Below are 16427 nucleotides of genomic sequence, written 5' to 3'. Positions count from 1 at the left end.
AGAGTGAGGTCTTTAACTGATTTTTTGACTCATTAAGTAGAATAATATCTTTTCTAATTGAAATGAGAATTGAAGTTCTTGATTTTGATGATATGAAGAATTTGTATGAGTCCAACCCTGATTTTTCTAAGCTGTGGAGAATGTGTAGATCACCTATTCCATATCAATAGAGTAAGTGGAAAGACTATTTCATTCAAGAAGGTACATTTTACAAAGAAATTTTATTATGTATACTAAGAGGGTCAATGAGGACTAATTTTATAAAGGAAAAGAACAATAGTGATTTGGCTAGATATTTTGGCATTGATAAGATATTGAGTTTTCTAAAGGAAAGATACTTTTGGCCTTAGTTTATAAGAATTTTTAGAAATTTGTTAAAGGTTGTGGATTTTGTCAAGTTGCAAAAGGAGTGAGTTAGAACACTAGATTGTATACACCAATTTCTATCCCTAAGAAATCTTGGAGTGACATCAACAATTGTTTTAGTGAGGACATCAAGAGGTAATGATTCCATATCTGTTGTTGTGGAAAGATTTTCCAAGATTGCACATTTCATATCATGTAGTAAAAAATTAGATGTAGTGCATATAAAAAATATTTTCTTCAAAGAAACTACTAGATTGAATGGATTAGCAAAGAGTATCATATTTGATTGAGACAATAAGTTTGTTGGCTCTTTTTAGAAGACTCTATGGAAGAATTTGGACACAAATTTAAAGTATAGTTCTACATTTCATCCACAAACTGATGGAAAAACATAGGTTGTCAATAGAATTTTGGGTAATTTGTTGAGATTTTTAGTTGGAGATAAGCTATTCAATAGGAGTATTGACAAGGCACCTTTTTAGGTTACTAGTGGCATGCAATCAAGAGGTATATTGTACTCGAGGGATATTTTTGGAGAAGAGAAGAGGAGTGCTAAAGGAGAAGAAATTACTAAATTTATGAACTCATTGCATGAGGAATTTAAACATAAGTTGAGGCAGAGTAATAAAAAAATGAGGATAGTGTAGATAGGACAAGAAGACATATAATTTTTGAATTTTGTGCTGAAGTGATGGTTCATTTGAAGAAGGGAAGATTTTCTATTGGAACACATATTAAGTTGAAGATGAAGTAAGTTTGGTCCTTGTAGGATACTAAGAAATTTTAATGGTAAAAATGCTTTGGAAATAGAGCTACTTGATGACATGGATATATCACCAATATTCAACTTACATTTTTTCATGAGTATCATGAACCTAATAAAGAAGTGACTATACCAAATGATTACCCTAAGAAGAAAACACAATAATTTGAACAAACTCTATAACAAAGAGTTGGTAAAATAACATGGGAAAAAGATTACATGGAATGCTTGGTAAAGTGGAAGAATAGACTAGTTGAAGATTGTACATGGATTTATCAATGTGAGTTAGATTGTTGTACCTCAGTCATGATTTAGAGAATCATTTCTTCTCAACCTTGATTGTTTGATGTAGGAGCATCTTGGGTTGAGTAGTAATCATGCTCGTTAGGTTTTCTAGAGTATCGTTGTGCTCCTCCTTGGTAGTTGTTTGAAAATTTAGTATATTGAAAGATAGCATGTAAGTTGATGGATATATATTGATATGTCATTCCAAAATATCATATTGAGATGATACTCTCCATATGCTTGAGAGCATAGTGTGTTCTACAAATCCTCCCTAGCTAAGAGAGAGTGCTAAAGTTGTATCTACAGTTAGATTAATTCAATCTAAGATAGATTATTGCTATTGGCAAATCATCATTTCCTATATATACTTATTCATGTTATAATTATATATTATTATATATATTATAGTATATATTATATATATACATATATATGCATATATATACATATATATACATACATATATATACATACATACATACATACATATATATATATAATATGGATTATTATTTTTAATATATTAATTAAATGATGATTAAACCTTAGAGACATGTCTCCTCCTATCATATTTATAAGAGATTCAAATTTTTATTTAGAACCCATCAATTACAATGGCCATGTTAGTACATCTGCAAAAATTGGTCCATGTTACTCAACACACTTATCTTTGCATTTTTACCTTGTGCAAAGCAAGCTTCTCATTTGATTAGTTTCATTCTCACCACTGAATAGGAATCTTTTGTTAACTAGGACTTATCCTCTTTCATTATCTTCAAAATATCATGATTTGGAATCTTCATCAATATGTGCAACTTTGGCATGACCTTCAATTCTTTTATATATCCTTCCTTGGCACTGGGGACACTCAAATACCCTATGCCCTTATTCTCCACAATGAAAACATGTTCTATGAAAACCTCCTCTTCCGAATCCTTTCCCTCTTCCTCTTCCTCTCTAATCTCTATTATTATGATCATGGAAAGGATAGTTTTACCTATGATTTTATCCTTCTTTCTTCTATTTTGTTCTAATTGGATCTCTTTCCATCGTATCTTCACACAACCCTTTAGTTTTACTTTCACAAATTTGACCCTATCTAAATCTTCAATATCTTCATACTCAAAGTATTCTTGTAATAAATTGATCCAATCAATCAACTTCTCTAAGTTAAGATTTCCCAAAAATGTGGGAACATAAAACTTAGGTCTTTTTCAATCTTGGAAATGGCCCTTAAAAGCCTTTATTCTTCTAGGTTCATAACTTCATCTTCTACTTCTTGATCAGTATTTCCTCCTCCTCTTTCATCCTCTTTTAATCTCTTATGGGAAGTTTCATTCATTTGTGCATATGTTCTTCAAATTCTTTCTTTTTTCTTTGGAGGGCTCGAAAAACCTTAGGTGTAACACATGTGGCTCTTCTACCATGCTGGAGGCATTTTCACTCTTATATTGAAGCCCTAGTGCAAAGTGTCTCACAATCAACAATCTATCTACACACTCAACCCAAACCATGGTCCTTGTGTAAAATATCTCATAGTCAGTGATCTATTTACATACTCAAGAATTCCCACTCTAATACCATTTGATGAAGGGTGTTCCCCTTGATACCACAAATACACACAAAAATAGAACAATAGAATTTTTGCAAGAATAGAAAGTGGGCTTCTTATTATCACCAGACATGTGGAATTACATTTTTTTAAATACAATATGAAAAGCCACATGTGCAATTTCTTTACAATGTTATTCAACAAAAAGCCACAAACTACCACCCAAAACTGTCTAAACATCCCTACAGGCTTTCCTTATATAGATAATTTTTAACTTTATGGGAAGGTTCTATACATTAACCTTAACCCTTGAAGCTAACCAAACCCCAATTAAATATTATTTTCTTATTTATTACATAGGTTCAACACTAACTATATTTTTAGATACTCCAACTTCTAGAGTCCATAACTTTCAAATCATATGTACAACTTTTAATTATAAATACTTTTTGGAAATGTCAGCTTCTGGTATACAACGTCTAACACATGCTAGCACTAGTCAACCAAGGTTCAACCTTGTTTCTAGGAGCCTCTAAGGCCTTCAAAATTAAGCTCAAATGATTCATACCCATGTGAGGCCTTGCCCTGACCCTTCGTAGCCTTAGATGTTACTTTATCATTTTGATACTCACGACTCGAGATGTTGAGACATTATCTGATGCTTAGAACATATCATATTATTTCATGTTGTGTGATGTCACTTTTAGATATTTGATGTTGTCATTTAATGTTTTATGTATATGTATGTTGATGGATTAAGTAAGAGGTAGGATTAACAGTTTGGTTTAAGATATTTTAAATGGTTAAGAATTGAATAGGATGAGAGGAACCCTGATTGATGTATGTTTCAATTTATGTGAAATTCTGATACGTATATATATACATGTGATTTTTGGGACTACTGATGTGTGCAATGAGTGTGCAAATAATTTTAGCCGAGGAAATTGACAGAGGAACAGAACTAATCTCTATGTGTTAATTTTGGAAACCTTGTTGTTCGTAATTCGAGTATTGTACTATGAGATGTATGTATTTTATTTATGTGTTCAGTTAATGTCAATGTTCGTAACTATGTTCTTTCAGTGTCGCTTGACACTCGTGAATTATTTGTGCTCTTTAGCATGCTAGTTAGGGTTAGCTATGTAACCCTTGGACCTAAGTCAATTTAAGATAGTGTTAGTTTGCTAATTGAGTTCTTAATTGAGGTTAGTCATCCCTTAATCCAGTTTAGTGCTTAATCTCAATTTTAGAGTTGTTAGTTGGTACTAATTAATCCCTAACTTTTGTTTGGCTCTCAACCTATTCCTAAGGCTTTAAAACATGGAATAATTATACCCAAAGGGTATGGGTATGGGTTAGGGGTCTTTTCCAACCCCTAAGCCCCTTTTATTGACTTTTGAGGTCACTCAAAAAGTCTCTTTTTGCCTTTGTGCGAAAATTGACCATGGTTATCATGAGTTGTCTTACCCCACCTCCTTTTGGTGTCTAACCATAGTGTAGGTTGAGTTAGGAGTTTCTAGAATTGCAAGTGGGTGGGGGTAGTTATTGAGCCCTTGGGTAGTTGAGTTGGAGGCCTATTTAGATGCCCTTCTTGGACTTGTGGAGGTTGTTACCCAATCTCTACATTTAGAAAGGAGTTCTTGAAGATTGAAGTAAGGAGAAGGAAACTCTACTCAAACTTGTTCATTTCCATTACCGCTTTGTGAAGGTTGGATTTCTCATCTCCCTTGTTCAGATTTTATTCTTGTTCATGCTTATGCTACCTTGTTGTTGTTTCAATGTTTGTATGTTTGTGGGTATGTTGGGAAGTTTTGAAAAACATGTTATGTTTGGATGATTTCCTTTCATGTTATGTTGCAAGTTTGAGATTTTTCTTGCATGGGTGTTTTGGTATTACTCACCCTTGGAGAGGGCAGAAGTGACCAATTTTGGGAAAGGTCTGTTTAGTTGAACTCCAACCAGTGTAGAGTCTCTTCTCAGGATGAGAAGAGGGAGAAAAGGTAGGGTGTTATGGGCCCCTACCTGTCAGCACAAACCTTGTATGATTATGGTATGTTGAAAAGGAAGAATGGAAGTTCTTGGTTTATAGCCCTGATTGGGCATCTGTTTGGTGTTGTGCTTGACTTCTCCTAGTTGGAAGAATCCACCTTTCCCTAGTTTTGATTCATGATTAATCATTTTTTGAAAACCTTGTATGATTATGCATGTTTGAATTGTTCCTTGGACATGTTTGTTGTCACCTAATTAGATTCTGTTTCCTCCACGGTTCATAGAAATGTGTTGCAGAGTTTGATATGGAACCCTTGATGAGGGTCTTGTAGGAAATTCAAATAAATTGTTGTAATTCAGGATTGAAATCCTATGTAATATGTATTTCAAAACTTTTTGGTAATGGCAACAATGCCGGGTTTTCTTCCTGGTTCTTTCCCAGCCGAGCCTTTGAATCAGGTGGTCAATGAAATGATGATTGAATAATATTCTTGAAATAGAATCAATTAGTATTCTAGCTTTTCCTATGCATATGCTCACTTCAAATATGATGTGATGATAAATCACCTTATTATAACAATTATTCACTTTGAAATTTCATCCACCGGGTTTATGTTATTTGGATATAATGATGGTATATAAGTAAGCAATTTAAATTCAAATCTTGTCAAGTCAATTTCAAGTTTCATGAATAAAGATCTCATCTTGTTTCCTTCCATGGTTGATTAAATAAACATTAACCCTGCACTATTGTACCACACTATACAATTATAATTCTATGTTTTAAATCCAATGAGAAAATAAAATAGATTCATGATAATGCTTTCATTGGGCTAATAGAGATGATGGTATTAATTCAATACTTAAAAAAAAAAAAAAATTGTCTCCTAGAAGTAAAAAGCTCTCTGGAGTTTGTATGAGAAAAGAATTTTAACTCCCTTTGTGTTGACAGAGAATATTCCTTACTGATACTCTTTCAATTTATTAAAAAAAAAAAATTTATATATGCAATATCCTAAAATATCCTAACTTCCTAAAAATCCTAACTACTTTACTTTAAATCATTACTTCTTACCCCTACATCTCTAGAATGGGCGTAGGTTGTTTTGAACAAATTATACTTTAGATGGGATGGGATTGCGTGCCTACTCTCACCCATGTGTATTGACATGACATTTAGTTGATCAGGTTGTTTCTTTTTAAAAATTAAGCTTTCACTCTTACCTTGTCTTTTCTTCCCCTAACTCCACCTTGGTCTAGGCGTCAGTTTGGTGGTAGGGGCAGATGGAGTTAAAACCAAAGTCATGATTTTGATTAATGCCTTTCCTCACCTTGATTGGACATGGGGTTTTTAGCATCATTTGTTTCCCTTCATGCGATTTCTCTTCAACTTTTACTTGCTGTCCTTGGTACTACGTCATGCCTAGGTAGGAGGGACCAACTTTATGTGCAACTTTCCTTGGTAGGCATTCAGGGAGAAAGTCAGCGCTCAGAATTCCATTGCTCAACGTGTCTCCCTTGGAAAGCGCTTGTTTTAGTGGGCAAGCAAGTTGTGGGTGGTGGGAAAATGTAAATGGTGTTGGGTTAATTGCCATGTGGGTAGAGGTTAGAGATAGGTTAGTATTGTTTAGGTTAGTTGTTTCTTTTTAGGTTATTATTTAGTTGCTACTTTAAGATTTAAGAATTAGATTAGTGAAGCTTAGTTTTAATTATTATTATTTTTAGTTAAATTGTTTGTTTAAGTTTGGATTTTGTTTATATGTGTTAAATTAGTGTAATTAGATTTCTAAAATTTATTTTAGTAATTATTAGAGGATAAGGGTTACTTAAAGTTATGAATATATTTAGAATGTGATAAGTATGTTGTTTGTTTATTAGTTTAATATTATTAAGTTTTAAATAGTAACTGGTTTTAGTATTTAGTTTTAATTAGTTTAATTTGTAATTGGTTAAAGTTATGTTGTTTAAATTTCATTTATATTCCTTTAGTAATATTAGATTCATTTCATGTTTTAATTGGATAGTTTTAAATTTTATTTGAATTATAAAGTTAAGTGCTATTAAATTTTAGGCATTCAGTTTGTGCATGGTTAGATCAATTGTAGATTTAGTTAGTTAGTTGAAGTTAAATTAGTTAGTTGTTAGTAAACTAAATTTATGACTAGTGTATAATTCACATTAATAATCTTTAATTTAAGTTTGGAATTAATGTTTTGTTTTAATTATTAGAATTTTTTTAGTTCGTTCTAAGTAGATAAAGTATGACAGGTTAATTGGTTATTTGCTATAGGTTTAAACTCGGGTTTATTTGATTGGAATTTACTATTAATCTAAACCAAATTTCATTTAGATTATTATTAAAATAATTTTTACATGATTGTTTAAGCAATGTAATAACAAATCAATTAAACATTGATATCAATCTAATAATGAAGAACTTCAAAATCCTGACGATGTATTCCTCCACTAGAGTTTTAAACTTAAGATGTTGTAGAGAACCTTTACTTAAACTGTAATCACAATCATTTCAAAACTTAGAGCAATTTAATTATTATTATAAAAAAAAAAATTGTGTGTTTTTGCCCTAAAATTTTGGGCATTACATTTTGGTATCAGAGCTTGTGTTTCAACACTAGGAACCTTAAACCCTTATGCTTCTGAAACTTAAAACTAAACATTAAATTGTGTAGGATGCCTCCTGTTACTCGAAGCAACCCACGAGGTAGAGGTTGTAGGGCGAGAGGTGGTAGAGCGGGATAGGGGGATGGACCACCTCCACCACCACCTCCTCCACCTCCACCACCACCTAACCCAAATTAGGACATTATTGATGTACTTCAGACGTTGATCGGTGTAGTTCAGTAGAGGGTAGTACCGATAGTTCAGCCAGTTCAACAGATTCTAGTAGTGGAAGCAGAGGGAACCAGAGGAGGAGGGCCCAGAGGTAGAGAGAGGCCTAGGAGTCCCCCATCGAGATAGTTAGAGGGGAAGGATGAGCATGAAGGTGAGTCAATACACCACAGAAGACCCCCACTTGACAGACCTCCTAGACATATAGGAGATGACATCAGGGAATTGATTCGACTCAGGCCACCATTATTTATGGGTTCCATTGAGGGGATAGTAGCAGAGACATGGTTGCAGAGCCTATGGAGGTGCTTTGGATTATGACCCTATGGGAGTAATCTAAAGGCATGCCTAACAGTTCATCAGTTGAGGGGGGATGCCTCCAATTGGTGGCATCAGGAGGAGATCATAGGTGGAGTGAGGATGGATACCCTCACATGGGAGTCTTTCCTAGAAAGATTTTGAGAGAGGTACTTATCAGAGCATTTCTGACAGAAACAGATAGAGGAGTTCCATTCTCTTTATCAGAGAGGTCTTACAGTGGCACAGTATGAGAGCAAGTTTCTCGAGCTCCTTCCTTATGTGGAATACATGAAGGAAGAGAAACTACAGGTACATCATTTTATCATGGGTTTGAATTTATCACTTTAGGGTCTAGTTCGGATGGCCTTCCCTACCACCTTCAGATAGGCAGTGGAGATAGCACTAGTGGCAAAAGATACTTGGGGTAGACAGGAATTACGGGATCGGTCTCAGAATCAAAATTCTACCCGACAGAAACCCCCTTGGAAAGGGAATCAGAACTATACACCAGGGTCCTCTAAGGGCCAACAGTCTCAGCAGCAACATGTACTCTCACAGGGTTACTAGGGCTCCAAGCCCAAGCAATGGTAGTCACAGCAAGATCAGAGAGTACGTACCCCACAGTCACAGTCAGTGTAGACTCAACAGTCTTCTAGGGGTGGATACAGTGGGTCTAGCAGGTCAGGAGGTCTACAACAGTCTAGATCACATGATGCACAATCTTATACTTGGGGACCATGCTATACTTGTGGTGGCATGGGTCACATAGCTAGAGAGTGTTCACAGGGACAGTCATCCAGTGGTTAGAGAGGGGCTTTTTCAGAGCCGACAGTTGGAGACATGGGCAGGTCTCACAGAGTTTTCGCAAAGGTTGACAACTGCCAGATTGAGCATCAGGGTATAGTTATTGAGGCTTCAGGTGGAGTTGGTCAGCCAGTTAGTGCTAGAGACTATCCTTATTATTTCTCGACAGACCCTAGCTTCTTGAGGTCGAGAGCTAGACCAAGTTAAGGTCTAGCGGGAATGTTATAATGAGGTCATGATTTCTTTGGGGGATGCAACACGGATGCAATCTCTATACCCTTATCTTTTGATGAACTCCAGGAGGAAGTTCATGCATAGTGGGGGAGGATGTGAGGCCTCGCCCCGACCCTTCGTAGCCTTAGATGTTACATTATCATTTTGATACTCACGACTCGAGATGTCGAGACATTATCTGATGCTTAGAACATATTATATTATTTCATGTTGTGTGATGTCACTTTTAGATATTTGATGTTGTCATTTAATGTTTTATGTATATGTATGTCGATGGATTAAGTAAGAGGTAGGATTAATAGTATGGTTTTAGATATTTTAAATGGTTAAGAATTGAATAGGATGAGAGGAACCCTGATTGATGTATGTTTCAATTTATGTGAAATTTTGATACGTATATATGTACATGTGATTTTTGGGACTACTGATGTGTGCAATGAGTGTGCAGATAATTTTAGCCAAGGAAACTGATGGAGGAACAGAACTGATCTCTATGTGTTAATTTTGGAAACCTTGTTGTTCGTAATTCGAGTATTGTACTGTGAGATGTATGTATTTTATTTCTGTGTTCAGTTAATGTCAATGTTCATAACTATGTTCTTTCAGTGTCGCTTGACACTCGTGAATTGTTTGTGCTCTTTAGCATGCTAGTTAGGGTTAGCTATGTAACCCTTGGACCTAAGTCAGTTTAAGATAGTGTTAGTTTGCTAATTGAGTTCTTAATCGAGGTTAGTCATCCCTTAATCCAATTTAGTGCTTAATCTCAATTTTAGAGTTGTTAGTCGGTCCTAATTAATCCCTAGCTTTTGTTTGGCTCTTAACCTATTCCTAAGGCTTTAAAACATGGAATAATTATACCCAAAGGGTATGGGTATGGGTTAGGGGTCTTTTCCAACCCCTAAGCCCCTTTTATTGACTTTTGAGGTCACTCAAAAAGTCTCTTTTTGCCTTTGTGCGAAAATTGACCATGGTTATCATGAGTTGTCTTACCCCACCTCCTTTTGGTGTCTAACCATAGTGTAGGTTGAGTTAGGAGTTTCTAGAATTGCAAGTGGGTGGGGGTAGTTATTGAGCCCTTGGGTGGTTGATTTGGAGGCCTATTTAGAGGCCCTTCTTGGACTTGTGGAGGTTGTTACCCAATCTCTACATTTAGAGAGGAGTTCTTAAAGATTGAAGTAAGGAGAAGGAAACTCTACTCAAACTTTTTCATTGCCATTACCTCTTTGTGAAGGTTGGATTTCTCATCTCCCTTGTTCAGATTTTATTCTTGTTCATGCTTATGCTACCTTGTTGTTGTTTCAATGTTTGTATGTTTGTGGGTATGTTGGGAAGTTTTGAAAAACATGTTATTTTTGGATGATTTCCTTTCATGTTATGTTGCAATTTTGAGATTTTTCTTGCATGGGTGTTTTGGTATTACTCACCCTTGGAGAGGGCAAAAGTGACCAATTTTGGGAAAGGTCTGTTTAGTTGGACTCCAACCAGTGTAGAGTCTCTTCTCAGGATGAGAAGAGGGAGAAAAGGTAGGGTGTTATGGGCCCCTACCTGTCAGCACAAACCTTGTATGATTATGGTATGTTGAAAAGGAAGAACATAAGTTCTTGGTTTATAGCCCCGATTGGGCATCTTTTTGGTGTTGTGCTTGACTTCTCCTGGTTTGAAGAATCCACCTTTCCCTAGTTTTGATTCATGGTGAATCATTTTGTGAAAACCTTGTATGATTATGCATGTTTGAATTGTTCCTTGGACATGTTTGTTGTCACCTAATCAGATTCTGTTTCCTCCACGGTTCGTAGAAATGTGTTGCAGAGTTTGATATGGAACCCTTGATGAGGGTCTTGTAGGAAATTCAAATAAATTGTTGTAATTCAGGATTGAAATCCTATGTAATCTGTATTTCAAAACTTTGTGGTAATGGCAACGATGCTGGGTTTTCTTCCTGGTTCTTTCTCGGCTGAGCCTTTGAATCAGGTGGTCAATGAAATGATGATTGAATAATATTCTTGAAATAGAATCAATTAGTATTCTAGCTTTTCCTATGCATATGCTTACTTCAAATCTGATGTGATGATAAATCACCTTATTATAACAATTATGCACTTTGAAATTTCATCCACCAGGTTTATGTTATTTGGATATAATGATGGTCTATAAGTAAGCAATTTAAATTCAAATCTTGTCAAGTCAATTTCAAGTTTCACGAATAAAGATCTCGTCTTGTTTCCTTCCATGGTTGATTAAATAAACATTAACCCTGCACTATTGTACCACACTATACAATTATAATTCTATGTTTTAAATCCAATGAGAAAATAAAATAGATTCATGATAATGCTTTCATTGGGTTAATAGAGATGATGGTATTAATTCAATACTTAAAAAAAAAAAAAAATTGTCTCCTAGAAGTAAAAAGCTCTCTGGAGTTTGTATGAGAAAAGAATTTTAACTCCCTTTGTGTTGACAGAGAATATTCCTTACTGATACTCTTTCAATTTATTTAAATTTTTTTTTTTATATATGCAATATCCTAAAATATCCTAACTTCCTAAAAATCCTAACTACTTTACTTTAAATCATTACTTCTTACCCCTACATCTCTAGAATGGGCGCATGTTGTTTTCAACAAATTATACTTTAGATGGGATGGGATTGCGTGCCTACTCTCACCCATGTGTATTGACATGACATTTAGTTGATCAGGTTGTTTCTTTTTAAAAATTAAGCTTTCACTCTTACCTTGTCTTTTCTTCCCCTAACTCCACCTTGGTCTAGGCGTCAGTTTGGTGGTAGGGGCAGATGGAGTTAAAACCAAAGTCATGATTTTGATTAATGCCTTTCCTCACCTTGATTGGACATGGGGTTTTTAGCATCATTTGTTTCCCTTCATGCGATTTCTCTTCAACTTTTACTTGCTGTCCTTTGTACTGCGTCATGCCTAGGTAGGAGGGACCAACTTTATGTGCAACTTTCCTTGGTAGGCGTTTAGGGAGAAATTCAGCGCTCATAATTCCATTGCTCAACGTGTCTCCCTTGGAAAGCGCTTGTTTTAGTGGGCAAGCAAGTTGTGGGTGGTGGGAAAATGTAAATGGTGTTGGGTTAATTGCCATGTGGGTAGAGGTTAGAGATAGCTTAGTTGTTTCTTTTTAGGTTATTATTTAGTTGCTACTTTAAGATTTAAGAATTATATTAGTGAAGCTTAGTTTTAATTATTATTTGTTTAAGTTAAATCGTTTGTTTAATTTTGGATTTTGTTTATATGTGTTAAATTAGTGTAATTAGATTTCTAAAATTTATTTTAGTAATTATTAGAGGATAAGGGTTAGTTAAAGTTATGAATATATTTAGAATGTGATAAGTATGTTGTTTGTTTATTAGTTTTATTATTATTAAGTGGTTTTAGTATTTAGTTTTAATTAGTTTAATTTGTAATTGGTTAAAGTTATGTTGTTTAAATTTCATTTATATTCCTTTAGCAATATTAGATTCATTTCATGTTTTAATTGGATAGTTTTAAATTTTATTTGAATTATAAAGTTAAGTGCTATTAAAGTTTAAGCATTCAGTTTGTGCACGGTTAGATCAATTGTAGATTTAGTTAGTTAGTTGAAGTTAAATTAGTTAGTTGTTAGTAAACTAAATTTATGACTAGTGCATAATTCACATTAATAATCTTTAATTTAAGTTTGGGATTAATGTTTTGTTTTAATTATTAGAATTGTTTTAGTTCATTCTAAGTAGATAAAGTATGACAGGTTAATTGGTTATTTGATATAGGTTTAAACTCGGGTTTATTTGATTGGAATTTACGATTAATCTAAACCCAATTTCATTTAGATTATTATTAAAATAATTTTTACATGATTGTTTAAGAAATGTAATAACGAATCAATTAAACATTGATATCAATCTAATAATGAAGAACTTAAAAATCCTGACGATGTATTCCTCCACTAGAGTTTTAAACTTAAGATGTTGTAGAGAACCTTTACTTAAACTGTAATCACAATCATTTCAAAACTTAGAGCAATTTAATTATTATTATAAAAAAAAAATTGTGTGTTTTTGCCCTGAAATTTTGGGCATGACAACCCACAAACCTCAATAATTTTTGTAATACATATGGTATGACAATACAACTCCACTAGTAGGCTAATATGGCTAAGATGACCCTCCACCTGTGAAATCAAAACATTTTGAGATCACATGAACCACTTATTAAAAATAGTATTTTTTCCTAAATAGTAACTTTGTAACAAAATAACCCTAATTGAAAATGAAAAAACATAAATATTTTTGAGTAATGTAAGATGCCCTTACACCCATAATGCTCCTAGATCATACCAATGTCTATATGCTCATAAAGACAATGCAATACACTAGGTCACTAGCCAGACCCACTATAAGATACCTATGTAATTTCTCAAGTGGAGTGTAAATTTCTTGACATCAAAAATCCCAAGCTATAATGGTGTGTTAAATCAACTCCCCCGAGAGGCTACATATCCGATGCGGTAAATCAACTCCAATCGGAGGCCACATATTGTATCCTAACAAAAAATTTTGTAGAAGACTACAGAATGTTCAAACACTGCACCTTTCCATTGGCTCCCTTGGGATGCTTAAAGAATGTAAAGGTGTGTACTTATCAGTAATTTTTATTATCCATTAGTTAATTTGATTATCACTTGTTAGAACCTCTTAACGTTACTATGTCAAACCTTTTAGACAGAGGTACGTGAGAGAAGCCACTCCATGCTTCTACACTATATACCCATGCTCATCACTCGATGAGTGTTTGTAGGCAAGGAAAGTTCCAACTCCAACCCCCAAATGAACAATCACTCTACTAGCCTAGATCCATAGTTTAGGTCTCACAAGATTCCATCATAGGCACATGCATGTTCGTGGGCGTGGGCACAACCAACTTCACAACTATAATCAAGTAATACCAATGCAAGGTTTACATATGAGAAATGTAACAAATGATGCAAGTACAAGATAATTCTCTCAACTAGCCTATGTTTAAGACTATAATATCATAAATCACCAAGTATCACACACTCACTCAACTAACCTATATCTGGGAGTATGAATTTGATACAAATTTGAATGTCCATGAGATAAAAGAATAAGATGAAAGGAAACATGGAATACAATCCATTTCCACAATAATACCAAGTGTCAGCAAAATCCTAACAAACTATGTGTGGTACGCAAAATGAGACAAGAGAAAATACCTAAAACCCAAACTTTTTAGATAATAATGAAATTGAAAAAACATCACCAAAATATGGTCAAACAACCAAGGGTCCAATAATATTCATAAATTAGGCTTAGAAATGTCATCCAACAAATTTTACAAAATTCCCCAGAATGTCCTATTACCATTTGAATTTTATGATGCTACTCATTGGGGGAAGGGATACTAAATCAAATCCCTTATCAAGGCAAACAAAAAAAAAACTTCTTATAAAAAAATAAAATACCCCAAAATGTCCTATAACCATTCCAATTCCATGATCCTACTCATTGTGGGAAGGACTACTAAAGCAAATCCCTAATCACGCAAACAAGGCAATAGGTGAAAATTGAATGGCATGCAAAATGTGGTGATGCCAAGAACAACCAAAGATAAAAACTCCTTGAAAATCGATGAAATTGTAAATGCATTGAGAAAACATGCCTAAACTAAGGAAAATCAAACAAAATTTAACTTTCAATAACACACAAAAACTGATAGCATAAGAACTCCTAAACTTGCATTTCTAATTTCCTACAAATGGTAAATGCTCATCCCCATCCAACTGGGTGATGGAATAGCATAAAAATGAAGGGGAATACTAGTTCTTGACTCCCTTACATTTATCAACCAAAAATAGAAATTAAAATGATGCAAAAATGATAAAACAAGAAAGCCCTACCTCGCTACCAAAATGAAAAATTGAGAAAAGCAATCAAAAAATAAAGATCTTCCCAAATCAAATGAGACCATCAGGGAAGTGGATTAATCCCAAAATGAATCCAAAAATTATCTTTATGCACAAATCCATAAAAAAAAATTGATCACAATAGGAAAATGAAGGAATTTCTCCAAGAGGGTTTGGAGGAAATTCCTCCATTTCTCAAAACATGAAATTAGAAAAGTGAAAATAGAACTTCACTTTTGGCATAGTATAAGCACTTTATTAAGTGGCTTATAAAATAGATTATTAACCCTCTTAATAATTTATTTTCCCCATTTCCAAATGAAATTAGGAAATTCGATTTAAATTGGAATTCAACTACAAAAAATTAGCCAACAAATAAATTAAATTAAATCAAATGACTAAAATCCCTCTAACCCATTAGATCAATATTTAGTTAAATAATTTTCACGACAACAGTAGAACCCTAAATGTATAGACATACTCATAAGCCCTGATTTACCAAATACCAAAGAATTAATAATAATAATATAAAGATGCATCACCCATATAAGGACGATATTGGTTCAACGTGAAAGGACAAATTACTAACTCTATGTGTCACTATCAAGGATATAATTCTTGCATGGTAAATGAATACAATCAAGTGTAGATGCACAATGTATAATACCAAAGCAACAATTACACTTAATCACCTAACAAATCATCGAATTAATTTTATTTAAATAATCATTTAAATCATCCATTTTCATATGTCTACTAAAAGGAATGAGGTAAATATATGTAGCATAATAATCCATGAATCCAATATGGACAACTCATTTTCCCATTATTATGTGCATTTGATAATAAAAATGATAACAAAATACTCAACAACATAAATGACATTCTAACATATTATCTTAAAATAATCATGCTACAATAACATCATAATTTTGTAATATGAACATCTGACACGATTTGAAACACAAATCCCATGCTCATTCTTGAATGATACATCCTCTACATCGGGGAGGAAATGATTTTGTTTACTCTTCAAATCCACGAATCCAAAATAAAAAAACTCCTTCATCAAGTACTTTATAGCTACTACTTTCACAACATTTGTTCTAACTAATCTCAGCACAACTAGTCTTTGAGCTCTATCACTTTTATAATCACCAAGTAATGGTGTCTTCAACTTATGTTGTTTAACTCCACCTCTCACATCATTCAACAACTTGATGTTCTCTAATCCACTCCCATAAGTTTTTTTCTCACTTATTACTATTTCATTAGTAACCTAGCGTAATATCATCATCCAATTTTCACTAGTCTTCAAATTCATCACTTCATGCTCACTTATCAAATTCCTCAATAA

Source organism: Cupressus sempervirens, chromosome 5, assembly GCF_028749045.1.
Source record: "Cupressus sempervirens isolate cs-2001-9-10 chromosome 5, ASM2874904v1, whole genome shotgun sequence".
NCBI classification, from domain to species: Eukaryota; Viridiplantae; Streptophyta; class Pinopsida; order Cupressales; family Cupressaceae; genus Cupressus; species Cupressus sempervirens.
This window is presented reverse-complemented; position numbering follows the sequence as displayed.